The sequence below is a fragment of the Balaenoptera physalus genome (assembly GCF_965194825.1).
Source record: "Balaenoptera physalus genome assembly, chromosome: 10".
Classification (NCBI taxonomy): Eukaryota; Metazoa; Chordata; class Mammalia; order Artiodactyla; family Balaenopteridae; genus Balaenoptera; species Balaenoptera physalus.
The window spans coordinates 62022559-62035582 of NC_138889.1; the positions used below are offsets into that span (position 1 = coordinate 62022559).

Sequence of the window (13024 nt, forward strand, 5' to 3'; positions counted from 1 at the left end):
TTTAAGCTGAGACCAGAGTGAGGAGTTGGCCTCAGCCAGGTGACGGTGAGGGAGAAGAGAGTCCCAGGCAGGGGAAGCTTGAAGAGGGTGAGACAGGAAAGGGCTTGGCATGTTCCAGGAAATGAAGCACAGCCAGAGTGGGAGGTGCCCCACGAGCCAGGAGGCATGGTGGGAGATGGGGCTGAAGGAGCGGCAGCAGGCAGCCCAGACAGCCCGAAGTCAGGACTTTGGCTTTTGTCCAAAGAGCCGTGGGAGTCACCAAAACATTTAGAGCAGCAGAGTGACATAATCAAATATCTTTTTTTAAAATTGGGGTATAGTTGACACATAATGTTATATCAGTTTCGGGTGTACAGCATAATGATTCGATATTTGTATATCAAATATCATTTTAATCAATCTCTCCAGCTGCTGGATGGAGAATAAGGAATGTGTAGGAGGGCCAAGGTGCCCAGCTAGGAGGCTGTTCTACAGTCTGGGAAAAGATGATGGCCGCTGGCCCAGGGAGGATGTGGGAGGTGGACACTGGAGGACAGAGCCAGGGATATTTGGTGTCATGGGCTGTTGTCATACCCACTTCGCCTGACCCAAGGGGCCTTGAGGCCTTGTCTGGTTCAAGGGGAAATGGTTGCTACCAGTACTTTGAGGGGAGAAGGTGTTTGCCTGTGACTCAACGGACTTGGGCCCCTAGAAACCCTCACCTAGGGAAGCTCTTCTCTCCCTTCATGGTAGCTCTTCCAAATCTTCCCTCTCCACAAGCTCTAACTCACTGACATCCCAGCCCCACCTGCTACCTGACTCACCAAGAAAATTCACTCACCAAAGGCTCACTGGTTCTTACCTGTGCTAGGCAGACCTTAGGACTGAGGCCAGGCTCAGTGGAGGGGGCTCACTTAAGTTCCTGCCCCCGACCTCTCTGCTCAGCATCCGCCTCCCCAAGAGGTGGCTCTTCTTTTATCTGAGGTGAAGGCCCCAGCAGTGCCCAGAGCTGCTCTCTGCTTCTGCAGCCAGGTCCCCACACCCTTGGGAAGCCTGGTCTCCATCCCCGCCGGCCTGTGAACATGCTCCAGTGTCTTCTTAAGCCTTGGAGCCCCCCTCTCCCGGCACTGCCCCCTCTCTTCCCTTCACTGTCGGTGGTCTCAGAACAGTTGCCTCCTCTGCAATCCTCAGCCCATTTATCTAGTCTCTACTCCCAGACCATCCCCAAGATGGCTCCTCTAAGGACCCAGTGACCTCCGTGCCTCTGAAGGACTGCCCAGGAAGTCACTCGATGGATACTGTCAAGAACTCCCTGTGTGGTCTCCACAGCACCCTTCTCCTCCTGCTTCCCAGACTCCTCTCAGGGCTCTGTCCCACCCTCGTCTTCTCTGCTCACTCAGCACATTCTCCCTGGGGGAGGGCAGTGGCTCTCCTTAAATTACCCTTGTGTGATGGACACTCACAGTTCCCACCTCCAGCCCAGCCTTTCTCCTGCACCTCAGACCTATTGCTCCCTGGACTTCTCCCCTCTGATGACTGAAGTGCCCTCTTCTCTACAATAATCTCCCCCATGCCCTCATCTTCACAACAACACCGTCAGCCCCTGTCACCTTAGCCCAACACCTGCAACACTCAGACAACCAGCCTCTCCTTTCAGCTCCCATCGCAGCTTGTATTCAACAATCATTTATCGAATTCCTACTATGCGCCAGGATTAAGGAGCTTCCTTAAACAAAAACAAAAGCAACAACGAAAAAGAAAACATCATAAAGGAAAAAAAGTGATAAACTCAAGTATAATAAAAATTTTAAAGTTCTATTAATCCAAAATACTAAAAGGGACTTCCCTGGTGGTCCAGTGGCTAAGACTCCATGCTCCCAATGCAGGGGGCCCAGATTCGATCCCTGGTCAGGGAACTAGATCCCACACGCATGTTGCAACTAAGAGTTCGCATGCCACAACGAAAAGATCCCACATGCCACAATGAAGATACTTCACATGGCAACAAAGATCCCGCATGCCTCAACTAAGACCCTGTGCAGCCTAAATAGATAGATATTTAAAAACAAAAACCAAAATACTAAAAAAAAAGAAGACCACAAACTGAGAGAAGGTATTACAACATGTTAACAGACAAGGATTATTATTCAGCATATATAAATAACTCCTATATACCAATAAGAAAAAACCAAACAACCTAATAGAAAAATGAGCAAAAAACATGAGTAGGCATTTCACAGAAGAGAAAACAAGCACTGCCAATACACATATGAAAATATGTTCAACCTCACAATCAATCAGGGAAATTTCAAGTAAACCCACAAATTTCAAGTAAATACCATTTCACACACATCAGATTAGCAAAAATTAAAGAGTTTGATAATACCAACTTTGTTGAGGGTGTGGAGAGATGGGAACTTTTATGCACTGTGGGTGGGACTAGAAATTGAACACACTAAGTTGAAGAACAATTTGTCAATATCTAGTAGTTGAAGATGCACATCATCTAAAAGAGTCATTCCACTCCAACGTAAATAACCCAGAGAAACTTTAGCAGGTGTAGAAAAATGTACATCACAGCATTTTATCTAAAGTGAAACATTGGGAACAATCTAAATATCCATCAATAAGAGAATGGAAAAATACATTTTCATTCAGGTGTCCCTTTCTATCTGAACTCTCACTCTCCCGATAATTGTTACAATGACTTTCAAAACTTTTTACTAGTAGAAAACATGACTTAACAAACCTGCAGGTGCTCCCCAGCACAAGTCTGGGTGAGAGGATGTGGAGTAAGCTGTGTTGGTAACTCCTCTGTTCTCCCGATAGGATAGGCTCGCACCTCATGCTCGTGTTCCTTAAACTTATTTGGTACGTAATTGTTACCATCTTCCCCTCATTGTTAAGAGAAAATGTCTTCTAAGAAAGTGGGAAAGCCTGAGCCTGAGAGGCTTAAGAAAGCCCACACATTAGAAGAAAATGTGGAAGTAATAAAGCTCATTGAGAGGGCTGGACACGGGAAAGATGTAAGCTTAGCCAGGCATGTATCCTCCTGCATCACACACAGGAACTGTCCTACATGTGAGAAAACAAACAAACAAACAAAAAGAGCCCATTCAGGGGACTTCCCTGGTGGCACAGTGGATAAGACTCCGAGCTCCCAATGCAGGGGGCCCGGGTTCGATCTCTAATCAGGGAACTAGATCCCACGTGCATGCCGCAACTAAGGAGCCCACAAGCCGCAACTAAGGAGCCCACTAGCTGCAACTAAGGAGCCCGCAAGCTTCAACTAAGACCTGGTGCAACCAAATAAATAAATATTTAAAAATATTTTTTAAAAAAGAGCTCATTCAGTGTTAGATAATGAAGCAATCAGTGTTCTAAATGCTTTAGAGCTTTATGCAATGATGGAAATATCCTATATCTGCTGTCCAATTTGATATGATAGCCTTCAGCCGTATGTGGCTACTGAGCACTTGAAATGCGTCTAGTGCAACTGAGGACCTGAAATTTTTAACTTCAAATTCATTTACATTTAAACTTAAATAGCCTTGTGTGGCTAGTAGATACCATATTGGACAACACAGCTTTATACTGTGCAGAAATCCTTGGTGATCATTAATAGTTTTAAAGAATTTCAATGATATTGGGGCGAAATTAGCTGAAGTTTTTGGATGAGCTGGCAACATATTATTTTTCCCAGATAAAATTCTGTAATATGAGCTTTTACTATCTACAGATTTACTATTAGGAATGGGCTATGTTAAGGGATGACGGTATAAGCATGTAATGGAATACTATACAACGGACAAAAATGAATGAACTAGAGCAGCACATGGACAAAGCTAAATCTCACAACTATAATGGAACTGAAAAAAGAAGTATATGGGAGGATACACACAGTATGATACTATGAACATAACGTTTTAAAACACGCAAAATAATACTATACTTATGTATAAAGACATTAATGGGAATGACCAACCGGGTAGAGGTCAGCTTTGATGGGAAGGAGGAGGTGAGATTATAGGGGACACAGTAATAGATCCTGCTTCTCCCCTGACTCCCCAGCCCCCCACATGCTTTGCAAAGACAGAGGGTGATCAGGGCCAGCACAGAGAGGAGGCACCTCCTCTCAGAAGCCTTCTCTGTCTCCCTCCCCATCAGACAGCTCCCAGGGCCTCCTCTGGGCTCCCAAGGCCCCAGTGTTGGCCTCTGATGCATCCGATCACTCTGGCCTGATGTTGTCTCTCTCCACATCGCTCCCTCACCAGCAGAGGTGAGGCACTGTTCCAGAACAGTGTCTGGAACACTGCCTACGAACACAGGCACTGTGTCTGTGGTTCACCAGCCCTGTTTTCTCCACACTTGGCACAGTGCTCTATAATAACTAAATGAAGGAATGAATATAGGTCTCTTTGGGGATTTAGAGTCATCATTATCATTCATCTCTTCTCTGACCCTCTCTATGTGCCCAAGCATGGTCAGGGCACCGGGGATACAAAAATGAATTGTCCATGGCTAGTGCCCTCAAGAAGTATCTGGTTTGGAAAGGGGATAAGCCAGGATGTTGTGGGCACAGGGATGCAGAGATGTGCACTGAGGCATAGGAACCCAGAGGGGCCCAGGGCCCAGCCTGGAGACATGGGCACAGGGGAAGTCAGGGTACAAGTCCTAAGCTGGTGTTTAAGAACAACTAGGGTCATCTGGGTGAAATCAGGGGAGGGGGCAGCATGCAAAGACCTGGAAGTGAGAGAGAACATGGCAAATTCTGGGAACCTTGTGTGGCTCAGTCCTGTTGGAGAGTCCAGTGGAAGGGAGGAGTGGGACGGACAAGGCTGAAGAGGTGGGATGGACCAGGTCTTGCAGGGCCTTGAATGTCAGGCTGGGAAGCTTAGTTTATCCTCAGGGCGATGGGAGCCATGGAAGGGTATAAGCAGGGGACGGGCATAATCAGAGTAATGTCTTGGAAAGTTTGCTCATCCCAGCTGCTGTGCGGAGGGGCAGAAGAGGAGGCAGGGGACCAGTGAGGGCCAGTAGTCCAGGCAGGTGGCCAAGCTGGTAGGGATGGAGGAGGGGTGATAAGTGAGGAGCTGATTAGAAGGGGGATTGTGGGGGCTTTCTAGGAAGTAGAATCAGCAGGATTTAGGCAGATTGGATGTGAATGTGAGGGAGACAGAGGGTTATCTTGGTTTGGGTTCCCCCAGAAGCCAACCCTGGGGCAAGGAATCAAGTGCAAGTAGTTAATTTCTGAGATGATCCTGAAAGCATCATAAGGGCCTGGGGAAGTAAGACAGGAAAAGGAAGGAAGCCAGTCAGGGTGTTTGTATGGTCAGGCCAACTCAAGGTGGCTGTTCTCTTGTTCTCTTTACATTCCCTGCCCGACCAGTGCCTGCTTCGCCTACACCCTACTCACATGACTGACCTTCCTACCTACTTGCTCCTGGTCCCAGCTGGTAATTGTTCTTATCAAAGGGGCAGTGAGGGGTGTGCCCCTCTGTTAGTTTCCCTGGTAACCGATGAGCCAACCTGATGTCAATCCCCTTCTACCCCCTGGGAGTGAAGACTGCTGCCATGTCCTGCCCCATGGTTGCTCCAGGACCTTGCTTCAGACGTGTAAGCTCCCCCATCCATTAAACCATTGATGTCTTTGTCGCTGACTCCCGGCTTTTTCTTCGGTCTTGAAGCTGGGCAAGCACAGGCCTTTGTAGGCCTGTGAGGTACAGCCCAACAGTGGTCAATGAACAGATTATCCCTGGGGGTCAATCCCATTGGGAACCTCTAGGAGGCGGCACAGAACATGCCTCAGAGATTTCCCACATGAGTGGCAAGGAATCTGGAGCATTTATCTATCAACTCTAGTTGTCATTGGTTAAAAGCTGGTCCCCAAATTTTCTGGCCCTTCTGGCCAAGCGTGCTCCAGACGGCCAGAGAAAGCTCCCAGGCAGAGTCCCAGGTACCGTCAGTGAGAAGCTGTCGGGATGTAGGGAATAGTGAGTGCTGAGGGTCGTGAGCAGGGACCTGCTCCAACATCTGCTACAGGGGAAGAGGAGGCCCATTTACTCCCAATAGGCTGAGCCCTGGTTCTCCAAGGTGGGCAGAGGAGAGGAATCTGTGTTGAAGTTGGGGAGTGGGGGTTGTCTTGATGGCCCTGACTTCTCCCCAGCGTCCTCTCCCCAGTCCTCAGCCTTCTTGCCTGGTCCATCCACTGCCCCCAGATGGTATGCAGAGCCTCATCTGATTTCCATGGAGACTGTGCTCCAACCCCTGGAAATGCCTACTCCGATTAGCTTTGCCAAGTGGTTTGATCATTGCACCCGCATCAAGTCAGAGAAAATTGGTGGCTCTTTAATAAAATAATATTCCATCACCCGGGGTTGACAGCGGGCTGGAGACACAGATTTGGGGAACTTACCAACTTAATGTTTGGTTTTCTAGGCCATAGGGCAGTGAGTTTGCTTAATGGAAGAGAGAAGACAGAGAAGAGGGTTTGGGCTGGAGCCATCAGTTAAAGGAGGGAAGAAGAGATGCCCAGGGATAAGACTGAGGAGGAGCAGCCAGAGCAGTAAGATGTGCAGCAGAGCAGTGTGGTGTCACTGAGGCCGAGGGAAGACAGGCTTGGGAGAAGGAAGGAGAGGGCTGCAGGCTCAGAGCTGGGCCCAGGAGCCAGGCCCCATCTACCTGGCTCCAGGAGAGGTCAAAGAGCCCTTCGTTAGAGTGTGTCTGGAAGAACACTTGCTTCCTCCTCTTCCTCTCCCTACTCCTTCCCCCTCTCCCAGCCTCTGCCTGTGGCCTCAGAAGCCTTAGCAGCTGGCAGACATCCAGTGAGACCCAGAGCTATGTCTGGCATTTCCAGCGACTTCTGAGACTTCCCTTGCTCCTGTCAGCCCCCAGCCTTGATATGCCTGCAGCCTCCTCTCAAGACCAGTGCTTCTCTTTTAGCCCCAACCATGGTCCCAAGACCCCCCAACCCCTTTCCTGAGGTCCAGGAGCCCCATGCCGCACCTGTTTGCTCTGTCAGTCCAGCATCCATGGGCAGCTTATGTCCTGAAAAGGGCCACCACTTCCGGAAGTTCCCCCTTTCACATTCCTACCACATTCCAACTGCCCAACCAAGTATTAACCCTCAAATTCATAACCCAGGAATTTCAGCCCTGGCAGCTCCTCCTCAGGGCTTTGAATTCCTCCCCTGCCTCCATGTACATTGATGGGAGATGGGAGTGAGTTATTGCCCCTTTCCCGGTCTTAGTTTCCTCAACTACAAAATTGGGTCGACAATCCTTGCTCTGCCTCCTCCCATGGCTGGCTCTGAGCGTTCACACTTTGTAAATTCTGCTAGTTGTATGTGCTGTTCCCCCTCTTGGAATGCTGTTCCTTTCCTTTCTTCTTTGTGAGTCCTGCTCACCCTTCCAAGCTCTACTAATAAAACATGCTACCATTTTTTTCATGTGTGCTATGAGCCAGCATTGTGCTCAGGGCCTTACATATGTTATCATGCTTCATTTGTACATGGCGTCTGAATAGATACTCTGATTATTCCCATTTTACAGACGAGGAAACAGGCTCAGAGAGACTATATGACTTGCTTTAGGTTACGCAGCTAGGAAATGTTGGTCAGAACTAGAACTCAGGACGTCTGAGGTAAGATGAGGCCTTTCTCATTTCAGTCTGGCTCCCTCCTATCATGCCCACCAGAGCTGCCCCTGATTCAGAAGTTAGCTTGTATTAAAAGGAACACAGTGTTGGGCTTCCCTGGTGGCGCAGTGGTTGAGAATCCACCTGCCAATGCAAGGGACACGGGTTCGAGCCCTGGTCTGGGAAGATCCCACATGCCGCGGAGCGACTAGGCCCGTGAGCCACAACTACTTAGCCTGCGCGTCTGGAGCCTGTGCTCCACAACAAGAGAGGCCGCGATAGTGAGAGGCCCGCGCGCCGCGATGAAGAGTGGCCCCCACTTGCTGCAACTAGAGGAAGCCCTCGCACAGAAACGAAGACCCAACACAGCCAAAAATAAATAAATAAATTTAAAAAAAAAAAAGTAAAAGAATTTAAAAAAAAAAAAAAAGGAACACAGTGCATGTAGTAAAGAGGTGATAGTCCACAGAGGTCTGCTGTTCAAACTACCTCTGGAACCTCATTGGCCTCTGCAACACTGCCTGCTGCAGGGGGACGGAGAGGGTAACAAAATCAATACGAGGAGCAAGAAGCCAAATTACATGAGAGTTGAACCCTGAGATCAGGGGGCAAATCTTTCACTGGGTACCAACAGATCCCTGTCCCTTTTAAATCAGACTTGTTGAATCTGAGGTACAGCCAGACATTATTGTTTTGTTAAATAGTTTAAACCTCATAATGAAGAAAGAATTGATGTTTTCATTCATTTCAGCTCTTTAAAAATCAACGAATCAATATCCAAAGATTGGAAATGACCTAAATGTCTACTCATAGGCAACTGGTTAAATAAATTATGGCTGTGAACAAAACAAGTAAGCTTTTTGTGCATTGGTGTGAAGAGACTTTCAGGAAATCTGCAGAAGAAAGCTAGACATATGTGTACAAGTATGTAACCTTTTGTGTATAGAGAAAGAAAAAAGAGCACACGGCTTTTAGGGCTTGTATATGCATACAGTTATCTGGAAAGATGAAGAAACCATGAATGGTGGTTGTTTAATAGAGTTAATGAGAGAGAGACTCTTCACTGTTTACCTTTCAAAATTTGTTTTGTTTGAACTGAGTGAATGCATTCTTTAGTTGAAAATTAAATAAAGAAACATATCACTTTCTTAAATCAAGATGTCACATTTAATAAAGTTGCTACAGGGACTTCCCTGGTGGCGCAGTGGTTAAGAATCTGCCTGCCAATGCAGGGGACACAGGCTCGATCCGTGGTCCGGGAAAATCCCACATGCTGCGGAGCAACTAAGCCGGCGCGCCACAACTACTGAGCCTGCCCTCTAGAGCCCGCGACACAACTGCTGATCCCACACACCGCAACGAAGCCCGTGCATTCTAGGGCCTGTGCTCCGCAACAAGAGAAGCCACTGCAATGAGAAGCCCGCGCACTGCAATGAAGACCCGATGCAGCCAATAAATAAATAAATAAATTTTAGAAAAAGAAAAAAATTAAAAACAAAACAAACAGACAAACCCACAAAGGAGTGTGCTAAGAAAGCATTCTTGAAAAAAAAAAGTTGCTGCAAATGAAGGGGTTTGATAGCATCTCATTATTGAGAAAAATTGAAAAATTTTATAAACAAAATTTTATATAGGGATTTACCATTTTTCTAAGTAGTTTTGCATAAATTAACATATTAATCTTCTTAAGCCTTACTTAGAAGAGATGACTACTCTCATTTCTTAGAGGAGGAAACTGAGGCTCAGAGAAGGCAATGGTCTTGTTCAATGTCACCCAATCTGTAAGGAAAGGAACTGGAACTGGAGCCCCGGGGCCTGATAACAGGAACCACAGAAAATGCAGAACAAACCCACACCTTTGCTTCTCAGAGTGCTGGTGACTCATTAAAAGGGGGATAAAATAATTCTGTCCTCTTGAGTGGTTTGAAGATTAACTGAGGTAATGTATGTAAAACTCTTAGCACTGTGCCTACCACAGAGCAAATAATCAAAAACTTTCTTTAACTGTTGCTTTATTAAAATTTTATTTAAATAACAGAAGAGGATGTTCCAATTCAGTTGGCATTTCTTGAAATGCCATGAAATGTTCATGAGATATGAACACCCCATATTTCAGCCATATGAACTAAGAAGGGGAGAAGCAACAGAGAACTGAAGGAAGTCTAGGAAATGATCTTTGCCCTAACGATGCTTATGGTCTTATTGGTGAGACAAAGTTTAAGTAGACTCACATAACTTTTCTACAGTTATTATTGTCAGTGTTCAGATAATTTTTTCCATACTAAGCCTCATTGTAAAATTAAAAAGGAATTGTCCAATTTTATGTGCAGTGCTTTTAAATGACAAATGACAAAATTTGCAGGGAGAACTAAATGTTTTTTTCAGAATATTTTATTCTATTTTGGATAATATTGTGCACAACGTTTATACTCTCAACCACCCTCCAGCATAACTGAGGTCCTGGGCACATATCTAGTCCCCTAATCATCCTGCATTAGTGAGGGTTTTGGCATTAATGGCGCCAAAATGGCAGTGTTGTCATGTGTTCTCTGCTTTATCTAATGTTTATTGTATTGACATACACGATGCTCACCTTGGCTTCTGGCAATTCCCAGATTAGAAAAATACTAACAGAGTAATGCTGTACTTATTGAAAACTGTCACATAAAAAAAAAAAACAGAATTGTTCTTTCCAGTTAATTTTTTTCCCCAAAATTTGAGAATAAGGGGATTAATTTGCATCTCAGAGGAGAAAGCCCTTATTTTCTGGAGAGGGAAGTGTGAGGAGGGCCGCATATGTCCTTACTCACCAGGGAGCTTGGTTCATGTGGAAACACTGCCATCTGCCACCACTTGAAGATGTGACTGGCAGAAGCTCTTGGATGTTGCCACTCTCAGAAGTGGACAAAAAAGGCCAGAAGAACAAAACGTAGGATAACAAGAGGGCAAGATCAGGAGGGTTTGTGTCCACCTTGAGCTGCTTATGTGGGTTGGAAGGGAGGGATTTCATCAGAATCCTGCTGCCTCTTTCAGTAACAGAACTGACAAGAAAGAGGACCCTTCCAAAGGATTTGGCACTTCTGGGTTTAGGGGAGGAATCCACAGTGTTCAGCTTTTCTCCAGGTGGCTTATGGACTGATGGTGTACGTCCAGGATTTAAAAAAGAGCAGGAGACAAAGGGTTCCAAGCAGTGATGTCTAGTGTATAAACAACTACACCTGGTCAAACCTGTATACAAGATGTGCAGGAGATGAGAAAGCAAAGCACAAGCCAAGATTACCTATGAGGCAAGTGATGAAAAGAGTCTCTTAGAAGAAAGATCGAACAATCCTCCATCTATAGAATGGACATAGGGACAACATCCCTCCGTGAAAAAACACCAATAAAATAAAAACCTGGATCTCCTTACATGATCACTGCTTTTCCTGGATTTTAACCAGCATTTTCCTTGTTCCTCAGGCTTTAAATAGGGAGTTCAGCATGGACCCCTGCACTGGAATAGAAAATTCACCAGTTTGCTGACCCTGGTTCATAGACCCTGGAGAATGGTTGGTACAGGAATACTACTAGCCAAAGAAAAGAGAAATGGCATTGATGTGAGAGAGGCAGGTGCCACAGGGTTTTGATCTGCCTCGAGCAAACTGGATGAAAATGAATAGAAACGAAGACTAGGTACTGTGATAGCAATGCCCACTTAAGTGAAAACCACCACCTCACTGACATAGGTGCTGGTACAAGGTGTTTAGAGGACCAGGAAGCTGTCATATAGATAATGGTTGATGACGCTGACATTGCAGAAGGTTGGCCTACGCTTCTGTCCTGTGTGGGCAGTGGCTCCAGCAAATCCCATCTCATACATGCACACACACACACACACACACACACACACATGCTTGCACAAACCCAAACCTCAACACCAAACACATCTGATGAGATGTGGTGCCTTATACAATCATGGATTATAAACAGCTACAAAGCAATCACTGGCCATTATTGTCAACACATAGTATTTAGAGATGATAACGAAGAGGAAGAAAGTCAGCTGAGTCACGCACCCAACACAGGAGATGATGTTCTTTGATACAAAAGTCAACATCAACAGCAACAGAAATCCATGAAGCATTTGTTGAAGAGGAAACATAGCATTCAGGTATAAAGGTAAGAACTTAGGCCAATTAGAGTGATTAGGGCCAGGTTCCCCACCCTGGTGATAACTTGTTAACCCAGAAATGGTGAGTTCAGGCCCTAAGAAGTAGTTTCCGCCAGGCATTCCCATATGGGGAGACATGTGCACAGAAAGTGCACCTCCCTTTCAAACTATAGAAGATGGGATGATTCTCATGAGTACCATACACACTAAGTGGTCTGCTAGGGCTGCTGTAACAGAGTACCACAGACTGGGTGGCTTAAACATCAGAAATTAATTTTCTTACCGTTCTGGAGGCTAGAAGTCCAAGATCCAGGTGACAGCAGGATTGGTTCCTTCTGAGGGCCTCTCCCCTTGGCTTGTAGATGACCATCGTCTCCCTGTGTCTTCATACCACCTTCCCTCTGTTTGTGTCTGTATCCAAATAGCCTCTTCTTGTAAGGACACCAGTCCTACTAGATTAGAGCCCACCCCAGTGACCTCATTTTAACTTAATTGCCTCTTTAAAGATCCTTTCTCCAATAAGGTTACATTCTGAGGTACTGAGTGTTAGGACTTCAACATATTTTGGGGGAGGGATTCAGCATAGAAGAGTGGAGAAAAGCAAAATGTAGTCCAGTCTCTTCTCCGTTTCTGATTTCCTCCCCCTGTTTCCCTTCGAGACAAATGGCTTCTGATCATTTAAGGATTTGGGACTTATACCTTTGTAGCAGTGACTAGAGATGGCACCCTGGCTTCAACTTCCATTCCTATATTTACTCCTCTGCCATTTTTCCCCCGTGTTTTGTTTTGTTTTGTTGTTGGTTGGTTTCTTGTTTTTTTTTTTTTTTAATGAAGAAACAGGTCATTTATCCCATAAAAGTTCTCAAATTCTGGATCTGGTTAATTGCATCCCCATGTTGTCATTTAACATATTCTTCTGTACCCTGTAGTTCCTGAAAACTGATAGTTAAATCGGTTTGATCAGATTCAGGATCAATTTTTTGGCAAGAATTCACAGGTGGTGGTGTGTACTTCCTTTTGCACCACATCAGCAAGATATGACCGGTCTCCTCTCTCTCTTTTTGTGATGTTAATATTGGTCAGTGGGTTGAGGTGTTATGAGACTGTTAGTGGGGACACAGCCATTGATGATCACTGCCTAGACCTGTCCAATGGAAACATAATGCAAGGCACAGGTACAATATAACAATTTCAAGTAACCACATTAAAAAAAGTAATCAGAGAACTTCCTGGTGGTGCAGTGGTTAAGAATCTGCCTGC

The 13024-nt window shown here is 45.8% G+C and overlaps 1 protein-coding gene across 1 annotated transcript in view; it reads right to left on the reverse strand.

Annotated features, from left to right (window-relative positions):
- P2RY6 (pyrimidinergic receptor P2Y6) overlaps positions 1-13024 on the reverse strand; it is a 56712-nt gene that overhangs the window by 38312 nt on the left and 5376 nt on the right. The window contains 1 exon segment of the mRNA XM_082411313.1: positions 12048-12908. The gene's annotated coding sequence lies outside the window, so the exon portion shown is untranslated.